The sequence below is a fragment of the Rhipicephalus sanguineus genome, chromosome 9, assembly GCF_013339695.2.
Source record: "Rhipicephalus sanguineus isolate Rsan-2018 chromosome 9, BIME_Rsan_1.4, whole genome shotgun sequence".
Taxonomy (NCBI): Eukaryota; Metazoa; Arthropoda; class Arachnida; order Ixodida; family Ixodidae; genus Rhipicephalus; species Rhipicephalus sanguineus.
The window spans coordinates 109214430-109231003 of record NC_051184.2 but is presented as its reverse complement, the minus strand read 5'-3'; the positions used below and the strand labels follow the sequence as shown (position 1 = coordinate 109231003).

Below are 16574 nucleotides of genomic sequence, written 5' to 3'. Positions count from 1 at the left end.
CGCTAACGAGTACATGCGAGGGATACCACCCCGCATCCCTCAGGCGAAGAACCTGCTCATAGAACTGTCCCTCATAAGCTCGGGGGAAGTTCTACGCAAAGCATTGGACAGACATAACTTCGCAATACCCCTTTTTACCAGCATCGAGTGTGCCGAGGCATACGAGAGCAATGGTTTATTCGCACGCGGTTCAAATTTCCAGTAAACGTGTTGGTCGCAAAATAAAAGATTGATGTCAAGAAATTGAAAAATCATCCACATACCGGAACGTTTTTGTGACGCTAAAGTCATGAAGGCGACCACTAAGGTTTCTGTCCAGTTCAGCTAAAAACAACAAGACGGTGAGATGGGCTGTGTTGCATGAAACCGAGATACTGTTTAGGCATAAAGATCAGGTAACACGTGAAATAGTGGAGGCATTTCATATTAGAAAAAGGGGCCCTGACTGTGTTAGTCAACCTTCCATCACGTTACACGATAAGGAGTTTGACTTTCTTGATAAGTGAAGATTGTTAATATCACTATGCTGTGTTCATTGTTTCTGGTCCTGAAGGCAGTTAGGCCTCTTGTTCGACTACGCATGTGCAATTCGTTCTCTTGTGCCTTTAAATGTTGTTCTGTTCAATAAAAATTTCAGTTGTGAGTTAAGCGCTGTCCTGTCAAGTTCTTATATCTTCGGTCCTCGTTTTATGTACGCTTATAAGCTTTGTGCTTCAAAATGAGCTAAAAACAAATCGCTTAAAATAGGGGCCATGCAGGAGCCAATGCATATCCCTTCTTTCTGTATGTATGGCTGGTCTCCCCACTGGTGGATTCTTAGAATTGCTCCAGTTTTACCTTTTGTCTACCTTTTGTCTACGCCATAATTATTCCATTTTCGAATCAGCGAAGGGCCCACTACGCGTCCGTAAAACACCACGCGATCCTACACAGCTGTTTACTTCAATATTTCGCTGGTGATGATGATTGTATATGTCTGTGCACTTTGTGACGGGTGGGACTTCAAAACACCCGCTCGCTGTGCAATTCACATATTTTGACTCCTGGCCCAGTTCTACACGTCTGGCACGCAACATTACACGCGTTAAGGAGACTCCATCACTACGTGACATTCATATAGTGTTTTTTTTCCGAAACATTTACAAGAAATAGTGTAGCCCTGTGTTTGAACACCAGCTTGCCATGGAGACGGCTTGGGTTCGGTTCTCACTCGAACCCGAAGTTTTTATTGTTCATTTTATTTACATAATCCATAATTTTTGGGTCACGAATAAAATGATGATCTTTCGCTCACAACCAATGATGCCCTCACCGACACCAGAATATCTGTAAAACGAGCTCTTTAACGCTATCGCGTGAACAACACAAAGACGTATATATATACATTTATATGTGCACGCACATAAATACCACACTTAAAAATGAACTAGTCAATGCAGCAGAAGAAAGAGCAACAATCCAACTATGTACAAACAGAATCAAGGCAAATGTATAGATACATGGAGTAATCGGGAGTTCCGCGTTAATACGCGTGCCGAAATACAACAATGCACTACGTGGAAAACAAATGTGCAACTAGGGCTCCTAAATGAGATATGTACAGTAACTCCATGCTATTCTTCAGCTAAACGTCACCTGCCGTTTCTGTAGCGTAGCTGCCCCAGAGTCAACAGCAGCCTCATGCACAAGCATTGCAGCGTTTGTAGTGGCAGTCCCAGCCAGGTAGCAGAGCCGGCCCATAACAACCGAAAGCTTTAGATAAGATTTCGCGTTTCCTAAGGAAAATAGCCGCGTTGGTTGTCATATTCAAGAGGCCTTTCAATTTAAAAGGATAATCTCAAGAAGAAACTTATTCAACAAACTTGCTCCATAGTTATTGGTGAAACGGAAGACCAGCCTTTTGTCGCTCCCATTCATTCGGCTCCATTGACACTTTCACCCGTCCATCTCTTGCTCTCCCATAGTAGAACACGCAGTACTCTAAATCAGCAACAACTTTCCTATGAAAGAAAAAAAAATCACAGCATATCCACGGAGTGAATGATGATGAGTGGGCGAAGCTGCGGAGGTTCATCGGTAAACCGTGAATCTTCCGTGAATTCTGCCCAGTAGATCATCACCGACGTGAGATCGGGCGCGTTTATACTAAAGGTTCGATGAGTTATGATGACTTGCAGCTCACTTTAATTTTACATGTACGCTGTGAATTTTCATTGTTTAGAAAACCATTGCTTTAGAAAAGATCTGGCGTCTTTCGTTAAGCAGCTGGCGTCTTTTCGTTTTGCTTTAGAAACATCTGGCGTTCTTTCGTTTTGCTTTTGCAAAACATCTGGCGTCTTTCGTTGGTTTTTTCATCAATCAACGGCGTTTTGAACAAAATTTTTATTGTTTATTCACGCACAGGAGAAATCTCACCAGGCACTACCTTGGAGGTAAACAATGGCTGCAAATGGGAATGAGAGACAGAAGTCGGCTTTTAGCTAACACTTACACTTCTACTTCTACTAACGTTTCCTACTGGAACATGCCAATGGCTGCTAATGGGGAATGAGAGACAGAAGAATTCGGCTTTTAGTTAACGCGCACGCTGCGAATTTTTTATTGTTGAACAACGCACAGGAAAAATCTCCCACCGGCACCACCTTGTAGGTCAAAGCGTAAGACTGGTTACGCACTACGACTACGACTACGAGGGACGAACGGGTGCCGCCTTAAGGAGCTTCGCCCCTAAAAGGAAATTGCCTAATGCCAAGGGTACTATTCAATTTCCCAGCTGAGCCGGTTTCCCTGGTGTAAGTGGGTGCATAGACTGCACTCATGTGCCCATGAAAAGTCCTGGTGGCGAAGACGCAGAGGTCTTTCGGAATCGAAAGGGCCACTTCTCAATCAATGTTCAGGTATGTTTACAACACTGCCATTGATATAAATAACAAATATGCGAATGCCCGATCGATTATGTTTTCATAACAAGCAGTGTAACATTGTATTCACAACATGAGTTGTACTAGGTTTCAGGCGCATTCGGGGCTGCGTAACATGAAAAAAGTTGTCTTGTTTTGCAGGCAATCACAGGGCCTCAACTTCAATGTTTTTATTTGGTGGCCGGCTGGCCGGGCTCAGCTCACGACAGCAGGATACTCGACAGCAGTTTGGCCAGAGTGCAATATGAGAGAGGAACTGCGCCTGGTATCCTACTTGGTGACAAGGGGTGTCCCTGCAGGTCCTATCTCATGACTCCATTTAGGGACAGAGGCATGAAAGGCAGCCCTCAGCACAGGTGAGCTGGAGTTGCATCGATATTATCGCGTGTACGAAAGAATGCTTGAAATAAAAAAAGTCCTTTCATTAGGTACAACAAGTCCCACGTGGAGATTATGCATGACGTATGAACATTCCTTTTATATGGACATTGCCGTAAGTGAGTGTACTTTTATTTATAAGTTCGTGACGCTAATTAATAAGTAAGGGAAGAGGAGTAGCCGGAGCCATGTATAGGCACCAACCTCTCCTTAAACACATATAATAATAAAAAAAAGTCCCTGTCACGGACTCGCTGCAGTGTCGAGAGGACGTTCGGAGTGTGGAAACGACGCTTTCCGTGCCTCGACATGACGCTTCAGATAAAAAAAAAACGTCTGTTCCTATCGTCATCACAGCTTGTGCTGCACTGCACAATTTCGGCCACCTCCTAAGAGAAGGCGTCCCACCTCCACCACAAAGCCCGGGAATTCATGACAACGGTTCGGCGTCTTCTACCTCATATGTTCCACCACCACCACCAGCCATTCCACCTGTGCCAGACGCAGCAAGTGGTTTCAGAATGAGGGAGCGCATAGTGACACGGTATTTCACTTAAACGAACTGACAAGAGATCACTGACATGTGACTTTATTCATACTGTTTTTTCATTACATTGAGCTGCAGTTTTAGCATTTCTGCCTTTGATTTCGAATTGTCTATTTTGTGTCGACAAAGCTCTAATTTTTCAGTGCGTTGTGCTTTCTTCTGTTTGTGCTCAATGCGCATAAATTACAATCTCAAAAAATGTTCTTTCTTTTTTTTGCTGACGCTCCTCTTTGATGGCATCCAAGCGAGCGTTTCGAAGCAGGCTCAGCGGCACTAGAAGTCGACGCTGCAGCGGCGCTGGCCGGTGGTGTTGGTGGTGCGGCTGCAGCCTCTGATGGGCTCTCAAAAGTGCCCGGTGCTTGGCCATGGGCGATTGCAGTCCCCGTTGAGGTGTCTGCAAGCGGACTACTGATGTCGTCCCATGACCATGGATTCCTAGGTTCATCGTAGTTGTTGTCACAACCTGCAGAAACAGTTGAAATGAGCACAGTGTCACGCGACGCGAATACTGCTTAGCTACACCAAAACTGTCGCAATATTCTGAACACCTTGCTTATTATGCACACTATGCACCTTTGATGTGCGAATTGTAGCCATTTAAGTTTTATGAATTGCCCGCACTGCAACCTGTTAATGTTTTCAAGCTTTCACGTTGCCTTATTCATTCCTTACTCAAAGATATACCATTACGTCAGCCGCTAAAGAGTGACAGCGTCGAGAGAGAGAATATAGGGATAGAAAGGCAGAGGAGTCAACGAGATTGACAGCATCAAAGTTTCACAAACAATGTATTGGGAAGACCACTGAAATACTGGACGATGAATATGTGTGCGTCATTATTCCAACGTAATAAACGATGAGCATTTTTGTTACAGCCAATTCAGCAAAACATATCTAAAACATGGGCAATGAAAAAAAAATACGGGAAAGTCATACCACCGGACTTTTCCACAGGCCTGTCTTCGGGTCTCTGGCAGCGGAGCAGCGACAGCCGGTGTGCACTGCGCTTTCGAACAATCCGATTCCCCTGGCACAGCATCATGTCGGCTGCGGTCGCTGTCGCAGCAATTGGGCAGCCGAACGGCCATGTGCGACGCGATATCACCAACACGCTGCAATTCGTCTGTCAATTGGCTTGGCGGTGGTGTTCCGCCACCTGAAATCGCAAAGAACCAAATTAACGGGTGCATGTTGGGTAAAATTGAGTCTCCCAAAGGAAGTTTCTTTTCTAAAAGCACATCGGTCGTCAGCAAACGTTGAACAAACGCGCAAAACGCACGAAGCAAATGTGCAAACGCAGCGATGCATGCCGTGCTCAGCGGATTAAATACCGTGATTAGAGCTCTTTGCTGTACAGCGGCCGTGGCTGTACCGAGTGCAAATGTAGATAAACGCGATCGCGATTGTAGACGCTGCGACACAATTACGGCGCTCACTTTAACCATTTTGATGCGTTCTACTACGGCGAGACCTGACAGATGCGCTGGCGTCCCTTCTAATTGCCTAATAATACGAGTGCGTCTCTCAATCCCGGCCGTGGTTCATGTTATCGAGGGCAGTTGCACGCTGGAAATTCACACATGCAGGATATGTCACCAATAATATGGAAATTTAAGCCAAAGTAATGCTTACCGGTTGCAAAGCGTTCGCGCATGTCCTCAGCGCTCGTCCTCCGCCACTTGTCCTTTATATTCTCCCAGCATTTCTTCAGCTGAGTCCATTTTCGCGGTGTGACGTTGTGGCGGCAGTTGAACTGATCTTGTATCTTCTTCCAGGAGTCCCGCTTCCTACTCATGTACACCGCATCCGTCCTCTTGTTCTCGACGACGCTGCGGTGACGCGAGAGCAGGTTCATAAGCAAGGTACGCTCTTCCTCGGAAAAGGTTTTTTCTTCTCGATCGTCGTGACGAGTAGAAACAACGACTGCGCACACCCCGTAAACGCAGCACAGGAACACTGCAAGTCACATCACGTAACAAACGCAACGAACCTATCCGCACGGCAGGAGGTAATCGACGACCGGGGTATAACCGATGGTAAACCGATGTTGGCTGCAGGTCAATGTGGTCAGACGAGTTCTAACAAAGCACTGAAAATGCAAAATATTTCGTTCTTTCACTCAGAACCATGTGCATGAGATCGTCGCAACATATATTTCCACTTAATTTTGAAGTACAATATATTATTTTGCAACTAAAAACATCTTACACGTCAATTATTTGCGCAGCCTCGATACGAAACGACATACTTCCCCCGAAAAGTGCTGCTTTGGAAAGTAATCTTTAAGTGCCGATCACAAAATACTTTCGTGCAACTTTTCTTATACTTCTACTTTCCTCAAACTTACTGTCCCTCCACTTAAGTTTCGTTTGTGAATACGGGCCTAAATGTACCCAGCTACTCGCGACTCCAAATGAGCACTCGCGCCTTGCGCGCGCCGGGAAGGAGCAGATCCTTGGTCAACCTAGAACCATTCCAGTGAGGTGCGCTTAGAAGCTGCTGTATATTTCTCGATTAGTTGTCATGCAGGAATAAGGACACAAAAGCCCGAAAAAATCTACAGCTTATCCACGGGATGACTGATGATGAGTGGGGAGAAGCTCCGGAGGAAATCATCGGTAAACCGTGAACTCCGACTGAAAGTGCAAGCGCGCCAACAGCAAACGGATTTTATTACAACGGTCCGCCTTGCGTACGTCGCCGCACTAAATCGAACGATTGCCTTCCACCAATGACACGCGCCATATGTGAATCTTCAGTCAATTCCGCCCAGTACATCATCAGCGACGTGAGATCGGGCATGTTCATACTAAAGGGCCGATGACAGTCATGGCGACTTGCAGCTCACATTAATTTTGCAAGCACGCTGTGAATTTTTATTGTTTAATCACGCAGAGGAGAAATCTCACACAGGCACTACCTTGGAGGTCAAAATACCGTGCCTATATATACGGGGTGGTCAGCGACCAGTCGGTTTTTTTCAATCAAGAAACTCGCTAGCAGACGCTGCCTGCTTCGGCCTCGCAAGGCGAGAGAGAGAGGGGGGGGGGAGACTAGAGCACGCATCTGCAACGCAGCAAGCGCGGAGCGTCGGCGTCGCGAGGCGAGAAATGGGGGAGGACTTTACCGATCGGCGCTCGCCCGTCCCCGATCGGGCGAGGTGGCTACATAATACTACAGAGGAGGGAACGACCCACACTATTAGAGCTTCGGCCCTTTAATTAAAACAAAGCAATAAAGCGATGTCCAAGGTATTTTTAATACGAAAGTGTTTTATGCCGCGGTCCTCGAAGACTTTCGTGACGGATTTCCGTCATGGAAATACGCCAGCAAAATGAAGGCCATCAGATCGCAAAGAAAAAAAAAGCGGGAAGAAAAAGTTCCGTTGATTGGAGTCGAACCCATGGCCTCTCGGTCCGCGACGATGGCTGGCGGGCGTTTAGCGCACTGAGCTGCCGCTAAACAGATTCCGGAGGTTACATGAACGCACCTTCTATCGTTCACACTTTCATCTCACAGCGTGCTTGGACGGATGGATAGATGGATGTTATGAGTGTCCACTTTATAATGGGTAGGTGACATGTGTGACAGGCTCGATCAAAAAAAAAAAACGCTCATACCATCAATTCATGTTGAAAAAATTCGGCAGATCCCACGTACCGTGGGAGTCGATGTTATGTGAAGCATGCGGCGGGAAGGTGACTGTGGCGTAATTTTTTTACTGAGCGAAAAGTTACAAAATGACGCTAAAGATGTGTATAAATTTTATACACACACATATACGTTGAAGACCTATCTATCTATCTATCTATCTATCTATCTATCTATCTATCTATCTATCTATCTATCTATCTATCTATCTATCTATCTATCTATCTATCTATCTATCTATCTATCTATCTATCTAGCCGCCTCCGTCTGGGTGCTCTCATGATCGCAGCTTTACCTCGTTGTAGACCGAAATTGGCATGGGAGGGTAAGAGTATTTGACGAATATGGCTGTCGGGTCATGACATCAATAACATGAAAACCCTGTCGCGTACGTCATCAAACCCTTTCCTCCTGACACCTGTGGCATATACCCGCTTACCACAGGCCGCGGTGTACGGGTATACGCCACAGGTGATTGACAGATTATATCTACCCAGGAACGGCGAGAACAGACATTGGTAACTTAAATGCGAGAGCGTTAAGAAAAATTTACAGCATATCCACGGGTGAATGATGAAGAGCTTGGCCGAAGCTCCTGAAGCAATCATGGTTACACCGTGAAATGTTCAGTGGTTTCGCCCAGCAGTAATGAAAGCTATACGCCGCTTTGATTACTGCTGCGCTCGCTTGGCGGTAGCCTCTCGTGCTCGCACCTCGGGATCCCGCCGACGAGCACGAGACGCAGCGGCCTTCCGTACCCGGCGCTCCACGTCGTCCATGGTCCACCAAGCAGCACGGTCCGGCAAGCGCACTCCTCCACGTACGGCGACGATCAAGGAGAATGAGAGATAACGGGCGTAGCAGCCAATCTGAGAGCAGCGGCACCTATAACGTCATCTAGCGCGCATTCACCCAACCGCCATATTGCACACATCTCTATAGGACAGCGTCATCTAGTATATCGTCACACAACTGCAGTTTGCATGCATCTCTATAGGACGGCGCCATCTATTGAATGACACGGGAGACGCGACGGCGGGGACACGCCGGACAGAGCGACGACCGACCAAGTGATGCTATAAGGAGCTTCGCCCCTAAAACCGACATCGGCAGCGTTGACCCGACGAATGCAAAGAATGAAAATGAGGATCCCAGCAGGAATCCAACCCAAGGAGTCGGCGTCGCAATCAAGTATTCTACGACAGAGGCACGCCATGTCTATAAACTGGTTTCGAAAAACAGCCTACGCAGGCGTAATGGCGGTGCAAAGTCAATTGTGGTTGTAGTGTTGGGTGTGTAATTTTGCATGAAATTACACAGCCAGCACCACAACAGGCGTGATAGTAAGTGCGTCCAGATCAAGCGGTGCTATATCTGCCGAACAACATTAGACATTGTACAAGCTGTCATATACCAATGCATTATAAACAATCAACTTCTCCTGTCACGACACGTTTCACTTTCGTGTTACGCCGATTCCTATGGCGGAGGGATCAGCCATCTTCTGTGTGTGCACCGAAATGCGTGTGATCGCCGGTGAAACTAAGCAACACATCGCTTCATGAAACAAACAGACAACGCTCCACTGTGAAGGCTCCGCTAGAAACCCGCACATCGGGAAAGAAGCGACTGACACTGTGTGGGTATATTTGAAATACTTGCCTCCAGACGCCTTCCTTATTTCCGGTGAGCAGACCAATAATTTCTCTGCGCCTTAATAAATGCGAAATATTTGTTAACCAAAGGCACTTTAAGCGTTTCTATCTATCTATCTATCTATCTATCTATCTAATCTAACAGCCTACGTGTGGGTGCTCTCCAGATCGCCTCTTTAACTTGGTGTAGACCAAAATTGGCATGGGAGGGTAAGAGGGTTTGAAAAATATGACTGTCGGATCATGACGAATAACGTGAAAGTGCTGTCGCGTACGTCGTCAAACCCTTTCATCTAGACAAGTGTTGCACATACCCGTTTACCACGGGCCGCGGTGTACGGGTAATCACCACAGGTGATTGACAGTTTATATCTACCCAGGAACGGCGAGAACAATCATTGGTAATTTAAATGCGAGAGCGTTAAGAAAAACCAATATCAGCAGCGTTGACCCGAGGAATGGAAAGAATGAAAATTAGGCCCCAGCAGGAATCGAACCCAAGCATTTCGCGTGGAAATCAGGTATTTTACCACAGAGCCACGCCAGGTCTATAAACTGGTTTGGACAAACAGCCTGTGCAGGTGCAATGTCAGTACAACGTCAATTGTGGTTACAGTTCTGTCGATCTAATTTTATAAAAAGCAATAAACTTTGTATATTTTACAGGCGTCATGTCGGGTTAACGTCAAATGTTGTTCCACTGCTTGATCCGCTTTTAAAGCAGTCCATGAAACATTACATTTATATCCCTATGATTGAGCAAGCTATATTCAGGCATTGTTCGACCCCGGAGGAATACGCTAAAGAGAGTTACGTATCATATACACGTCATCGCACCATAAAGTTTATTTCGTATCGATAATACTGACGTGTGTACCCTACCGTGAGTGCTGACGTTACGTCAGAGCATAGGTTAGCCTTCAAACGCCAGTGTAGAGAGAGAGAAAGGTAAAGGGAAAGGCAGGGAGGTTAACCAGAAGAATGTTTTCTGGTTCGCTACCCTGCACCGGGGACGTTGACGTCCCTGGTAAGCCGGCGATGTGCACAAGCATACTAGACTTAGAAAAACACGTCAATTCACCTCTTAGCACTTGCGTAAATGCCACAATCACAGGCAGCGTTGACCCAACGAATGCAAAGAATAAAAATTAGGATCCCAGCAAAACCAGACCCAAGCATTTCGCGTGGCATTCGGGTATTCTACCACAGAGCCACGCCTGGCCTAGAAACTGGTTTGGAAAAAGACCTATGCAGGCGTAATGTCGGTGCCACGTGAATTGTTGTTGTAGTGCTGGCCATCTAATTTTATACCAAAGCGATATTAATTCGGCAGATCCCACGCACCGTGGGAGCCGATGTTATGCAAAGCATGCGGCAGGATTTTGACTGTGGCGTAATTTTTTTACTGAGCGAAACGTTACAAATTGACGCTAAAGATTTATATAAACTTTATACACACACACACACACATATGTTGAAGAGCCGCATATGTGTTACATAACCAGTTGTTTACAGTTGGGTAACGATGCCAACGGCAACGTGGGTATTACCAACACTAGAAGCGGTAAGCTGATATATAGTGCTCATACTTGTCCCTTACGATGGAAAACGCGCGCACGTTTTACGAACTCGTGTGCATGTGTGGAAGAAGTTCGTGACAGTTCTTCAACAAGGTTATCATCACCGTTGTCAGTGAGCACCACCAGCTGGTCATGACTTGTTATTGGATTCGAATCGTGATGATCGCGGTGACGAGGAGTCCATGTGTAGTGATCCAAGTATGAGGTACAGTACAGCTGTTGGAAATCGTGGACGCCTCGGTCATTTCTTCAACAAATTGTATGTCGATAGAGCCGGCGACATGTCGGAACCTGAAGTCACCGTTCGCGTTGGTAAAGTAGAGGCCGTCGAGGCTGGTAGGCCTGGATAGTGCTAGGTAGACCAACATCAGTGGATGGCGCTTGTCGTATTCGTAGACTATCTGGGCGTATGTGACCTACGTAGCCTAACCTACAAATCAGCTGTCAGTCCATCTGGGATCATGCTCGGTCAGCATGAGGCCATCGCCCAGCCTCGTAAGAAATGAAGCTGATATTTCGTCATTCTGGCGGACTAAGTGCAGTTTACGGTAAGATGATGTGAATATCATACGTAACTATCGTTGATGTGTTCCTCTGTGGTCGAGCAATGCTTCACTATAGCTTGCTGAATAGCAGGAATACAAATGTAATGTTTAATAAACTGCTATAAAGGCGGAGCCAACACTGGAACCACATACGTTAATCTGATATGACGCTTGTATCGTAGCACTATCATGTAGTGTTTATCGTGGGAGTATCATGCAATGTATACTGCTTTCTTGCAAAATTAGATATCCAGCAACGCAACCACAATTGACTCTGCACCGACATTACGCCTAGGTAGCCTGTTTTTCGAAACCAGTTTATAGACTTGGCGTGGCTCTGTAGTAGGATACCTGATTGCCACGCAGACTGCTTGGGTTCGATTCCTGCTGGGATCCTCATTTTCATTCTTTACATTCGTCAGGTCAACGCTGCCGACGTCGGTTTTTTAAATGCGAAGCATTTCTTAGCGAACTTCTGCGACTTTGAGCGTATCTATCTATCTATCTATCTATCTATCTAGCCGCCTACGACTTTGTGCTCTCCTGGCCGTTTCGTTAATCGGATGTATACCAAAATTGGTGTGTCCTAACATGGCCTTATTACGAACATAAATGACAGGTCATTTCAAAAAAATCATGACACGCTTGTCATGAACAGCATGATTTACATTCCACGGCCTTTGGGCTCCCTGGCCGTTCCGTTAATCGGATGTGTACCAAAATTGGTGTGTCCTAACATGGCCTTATCACGAACATAAATGACAGGTCATATCATGAAAATCGTGACACGCATGTCATGAACAGCATGATTTACATTCCACAGCCTTTGGGCTCTTGCGGCCGTTCCGTTAATTTCATATATAACAAAATTGGTACGGCGTGACAAGAGTTCATGACGAACATAATGACAGGTCCTAACATGCAAATAATGACGCGCATGTCATGTGCAGCATGATTTACATGACATGGTCTCGGGGCGCTCGCGGCCGTTGAAATGAAGGGATACATACGAAAACTGGTGTAACGGGACATTTCTGTATGACGAACATAACTGACACGCGGTAACATGAAAATCATGATATGCATGTCATGTATGACATGATTTACATGCCACGCTCATGGCGCACTCGCGGCCGTTTCGCTAGATTGATATTCACCAAAATTGGTACTGTGCGATGTGACTTTATGAAGAACACGAATAAGAGGTGGTAGCATGAAAACCATGACATCCATGACATGTATGTCACGATTTACATGCCGCGCTCATGGTGCATTCGCGTCCGTTTCACTTGCGTGATATACACCAAAATTGGTGTTACGCGACACGACAGTATGACGAACGTAAGTGAGACGTGGTAGCATGAAAATCATGACATGCAAGTCATGTACGACCTGATTTACATGCCACGCTCATGGTACGCTAGCGGCAGTTTCAGTAGATTGATATACACCAAAATTTGTATTGCGCGATGTGACTGTATGAAGAACATGAATGACAGTTGGTAAGATGAAAACCATGACATGCATGTCATGTATGTCATGACTTAATTGCCACGCTCATGATGCATTCGCGGCCGCTTCGCTAGCTCGATGTACACCAGAATTGGTATTGCGCGAAGCGACTGTATGACGAAGGTAAATGAGGCGCGGTAACATGAAAATCATGACATGCATGACGTGCACGACATGATTTACATGTCATGCTCATGACGCACTCGTGCCGTTTCGCTTGCTTGACATACACCAAAATTGGTATTGCGCGACGCGACTGCATGACGAACGTAAATGAGAGGTGGTAACATGGAAATCATGACATGCAGGTTATGTAGGTATGTCATGATTTACATGCCGCGCTCATTGTGCATTCCCGGCCGTTTCGCTAGCTTGGTATACACCAAAATTGGTATTGCGCGACGCCACTGTATGACGAACGTAAATGAAAGGTGGTAACATGATAATCATGCCATGCATGAAATGTACGACATGATTTACATGCCATGCTCATGGCGCACTCGTGGCCGTTTCGCTAGATTGATATGCACCAAAATTGGTATTGCGCGATGTGACTGTATGAAGGACATGAATAACAGGTGATAACATGAAAACTATGACATGTATGCCATGTATGTCATGACTTACATGCCACGCTCATGGTGCATTCGCGGCCGTTTCGATAGCTTGATATACACCAAAACTGGTATTGCGCGATGAGACTATGATGAACATTAGTGACAGGTGGTAACATGAAAAACCATAATATTCATGTCATGTATGGCATGATTTACATGCTCTACTCATGGTGCACTCGCGGCCATTTCGCTCCTTTGATATACACCAAAATTGGTATTGCGCGATGTGACTGTATGACGAACATAAATGAGAGGTCTTAACATGCGAATCATGTTGTGCATGTCATGTACGGTATGATTTACATGCCACTGTCATGGTGCGCTTCCGGCCGTTTTGTTAACGTGATATATACCAAAATTGGTATGGCATGACACGAGTGCGTGATGAGCATAAACGACAGGTCATACATTTATATACCAGAATATGCGTTTCATTGGCATGGTGTACACTAGATTGTGCATGCATGCATGCATGGTAAACATGCGATATATGGTGGACTAGATGCCATGGCATGAATGATTTCTTTTGACTTAAAGACAAACAAGGCGATGTATGCAGCTCTTTGCTGGCTGCTTCGCATTACATCGATTCCCACAGTGCGTGGGGTCTGCCGAATTTTTCTTAACGCTCTCGCATTAGTATTACTGCTGTCTCTTCTCGCCGTTCCTGGGTAGATATAATCTGTCAATCACCTGTGGCGTATACCCGTACACCGCGGCCTGTGGTGAGCGGGTATGTGCCACACGTTTCTGGAGGAAAGTGTTTGACGACGTACGCGACAGGATTTTCACTTTATTCGTGTCATTACCCGACAGCCACATTTGTCAAATGCTCTTACTCTCCCATGCAAATTTTGGTCTACACCAAGTTAAGGAGGCGATCATGAGAGCACCGAGATGTAGGTGGCTGGATAGATAGATATGTAGGTAGTTAGATACGTAGATAGAAACGCTCAAAGTGCGAAAGGTTCACTAAGAAATGCTTCGCATTTAAAAAATTGTAGTGGCTTAGCTCGGCTATGCCAGGATATACCTAGCGTGAGCTAAGGTTCAGCTAATTATCCTAAGCTCTCCTGCTTGTCTAGGATTAGCTTGATTATCATGCTTACTGCTGCTTCAATGACCCAGACATGTTTACGCATGATGTGACACATGTATATCTTTTTTGGTCAACGCGATTTCTTATTGCCACAAAGATCAGTGTAGTAACATGCTGCCGTCTCTATGGCCCCAACGCCCGGCTCAGCGCCGCCGTTCGGGCCATAGAGACAGCAGCGTAAGGCCTGCGCATTCCCTCCGTGACGTCATTCGTGACGTCCGCATTCCCTCCGTGACGGAGAGGGACGCTATCGCCCGTGGCGCAGTTTGCGCGTTCATGCAGTGGCAGCAGTGGATGCACTCGGTCAGCCGACACTGCACACGCGACAGGGGCGCGATCAGCCCGCCCGCAGCCAAGGGCTGTATTCATAAACGCGACTTGACTCGAACTTGACTTCCGGCCTGCTTGAAGCGCCGACATCGCATTCCTTGAATCTACCTTGACTTGAAGCGCCATCTCGAAGCGAACTTGGCAGGCCAAGCTCGGAACGAATCCGAAGGCAGCTCCGCAGCTACCTTCGGTCCGACTTGAAGCCGTCGCGAGTGCGTAGACGAGTAAACATGGCGGACTTCGCTCGTCGGCTCGACGCATTTGATTTCAGATGTCACGCCAATGACATTGTGTTCGGCGAAACATATGCGCTGCCAAGAGTGCCACGACGAGTGCTTCGGGACCTGGAGAATCCATTGGACATGTACATTGGACATGTACGAGAGCTGTCGACAATGCTGCCGCTTGAAGCAAACCGCGGGCTTCCGATCACGCCAATGCTTCAGCTTCTTCGGTCCCTCAGATTTTATGGTGCTGGAACATTTCAGATTGTTGCCGGTGACCTCATCAAGGTTTCACAACCTACTGTGTATGGCATCGTGCGGAAGGTGACAAGTCTTATCGCGAGCCATCTGTTTCGCAGACTTGTGCATTTTCCGGCAGCTTCACAGTATCCCGATGTGATGCGCGATTTTTACGAAATGACCCAGTTTCCTGGAGTCACAGGGTGAATCGATTGCACTAACGTGCGTATCAAGAGCCCCGGCGGCGATGATGCCGTTGTGTTTAGGTACCAAAAGGGGGTGAATGTTCAGGTGAGTTCCGCTAGGTCATCTATATGTAACTAAGCTTTCTAAACAAAGCTGTGCAAAATATATAGCCGAGAGCACGTACGTGGGTCTTCTTTTTAGCGTGCACTCAGGAGAAATATGTGTGATATTAAAAAAAATAAAACTTTAGTGACGTTATGGCTACTAGCATATGAACGTTCACGACAAGAGTGTTGTTATTTTAGAAAAATTGTTCACAGCAGGAAAGGCTTTTCACTCTTTTTTGTGTAAAGAGAACTATTTTTTCTTACACCATGGCGTGGGCTCACGCACACATGTAAACAAATCCACCGTGGTAAATTACCAGCTAAGGTGTCGCGCGGTGAAGCACGAGAACTCGGGTTCAATACCCCGCCGCCGCAGTCGCAATGCGATGGGGCAAATTGTAAAAACGCCTGTTTACTTCAGAATTATTTTGTGCACGTTAGAGAGCCCTTTTCTGGTTGCAATTACTCTAGAGCAGCTCACTACGGGTTTACTTAGTCGTAATAATGACGTGTTGTTGCTGCAAAAAGTTGGCACAGCACCTTTTACATTAACGTTATACCCAGCAACTCTGTTACTTCAGGCGCGCGAGATTGATTTTAGTCTTTACAAAAGTGCCTGATATTGAACTCCACTGCCGAAACAAAAAGCTTACTAATTTTTGCCTTCTCTCAAATATGTGTGAACAGTTTTTCTTTGCCCCATGTTGATGAGTGTCTTGCATATTCTTTGGATACAACGATTTGCAGGCTGTCACCAGACCACAGCTATAGTTTTACGATGTGGTTGCCAGCTGGCCTGGTTCAGTCCACGACAGCAGGATTTTTGACAGCTCTCGTGTCCGGGTGGTGTATGAGGAGCGCAGATTGCCCGGGGTGCTCCTTGGAGATAAGGGAAACGCCTGCCACCCATCTGTAATGACTCCATTTCAGAATCCAGCCAAGGAAGACACGGGACGAGTCAGGCAAGTACAGCCAGAATTTC

The 16574-nt window shown here is 46.3% G+C and overlaps 1 pseudogene; it reads left to right on the top strand.

Annotated features, from left to right (window-relative positions):
• The window catches only part of LOC119405799 (putative nuclease HARBI1), a 55298-nt pseudogene that overhangs the window by 19761 nt on the left and 18963 nt on the right, over positions 1–16574 (top strand).